The sequence below is a fragment of the Prionailurus bengalensis genome, chromosome A3 (genome assembly GCF_016509475.1).
Source record: "Prionailurus bengalensis isolate Pbe53 chromosome A3, Fcat_Pben_1.1_paternal_pri, whole genome shotgun sequence".
Taxonomy (NCBI): Eukaryota; Metazoa; Chordata; class Mammalia; order Carnivora; family Felidae; genus Prionailurus; species Prionailurus bengalensis.
The window spans coordinates 38,518,786-38,520,077 of NC_057354.1; the positions used below are offsets into that span (position 1 = coordinate 38,518,786).

Consider the following 1,292-nt stretch of genomic DNA (forward strand, 5'->3'; position numbering starts at 1 on the left):
CAAAAGCCATTTATCAAACATTTAAAAGAGTTGAGTCAGTACCCAATAATTATTGGCACATGATAGACTCTCAATAAATAAATAAATGAACTCTGATATGTGTTTCAGGCAAAATACCACCCTCTGGAAATGTTAACATGAGAGCAAATGCTGGCATGGGCATGATAAGGAACAGCCAGCAAGGAATATAAAAATAGTTCAGATGTAAATGGATAAAAGCATCCCTAGGGCCATGGAAGAGCAAAATATTTTGTGAAATTCAAAACAGACAAAGCAATTCAGCTCACTTGGGCAAAGGTGATGACTTATTGGTTCTCAGGTCAACTGGCCTGCCTTCTGTAACTCTATGGGTGTTGACTGGTGAGTGTTGGATGCATACATTTCCACAGTGTGTTTTTTGTTCCAGTCTCAGCAGAGACTCAAGCCCTTTTTTGTATGAACACTTCTGATTTTCAATATACAGGCTCCTACTTAGTTAACAAATAAGTACTATTCACAGGAAACACACAAACACCAATTCATTAATATGGTATTTGTTCTTTTCTGTTGTTCTGTGCTAATTTATTTGGAGGGCAATATTTAAGATGCAGTAAAAGACAATGAAAGATACAGTGAACTCCCAACTTAAGTAATAGAATCACCATCCAATTGAAATTCCATTTTTTTTTTTTTGCAGTTTTATACCTTTACTTGGCAATCAACCATTAGTTCTCATCCACATTAACAGTCTGTAAATTTTCAAAAGTGGTGACAGGTACATAGGTAACTAACATAAAGAGCTTGTTTGACGAGTCTTCATCCTCATTACATTTTCGGGACAACCGCACATGGATATGGTATGGAATATTCCTTATTTCTTTGGCCCAGACAGCTTTGTTGAAGCTGGTGTCAATGTGCATGTCTGGAGTTCCCATCTCCTTCATGGCAAATTTCTGGATCCCTTTAAGTGCCCAAGGGGCATGCTTCTTGAAACCACTCCACAGATGCACTTGTGAATGTTGATGTGTATTCTCTGGTCACTACCTCGTTGATAGCAGAACATCCCTTCTTCTCTCCACCCTTCTTTGTGGGACCCAAATTGGAAAGTCAAATTCCATCTCTGATTACAGACCCCTCATTCCTCACTTGAGTTATCAGCAATCCTGAATTTGGGGATTATTATTTCTATATCTTCTTTAAGCTTTTAAAGCATTTATAATTATACCTTATAAAGTCTATACAATATTGTTTGTATATTTTAGCCTAAGTATAACTAGTATCGTACTTTATTTTTCTGAAAATTGGTTTTTACT

General features: G+C 36.6%; 1 pseudogene; it reads right to left on the bottom strand.

Annotated features, from left to right (window-relative positions):
* Positions 1-659: 659 nt before the first annotated feature.
* LOC122467055 lies at positions 660-1,074 on the bottom strand (annotated as a pseudogene).
* Positions 1,075-1,292: the final 218 nt, after the last annotated feature.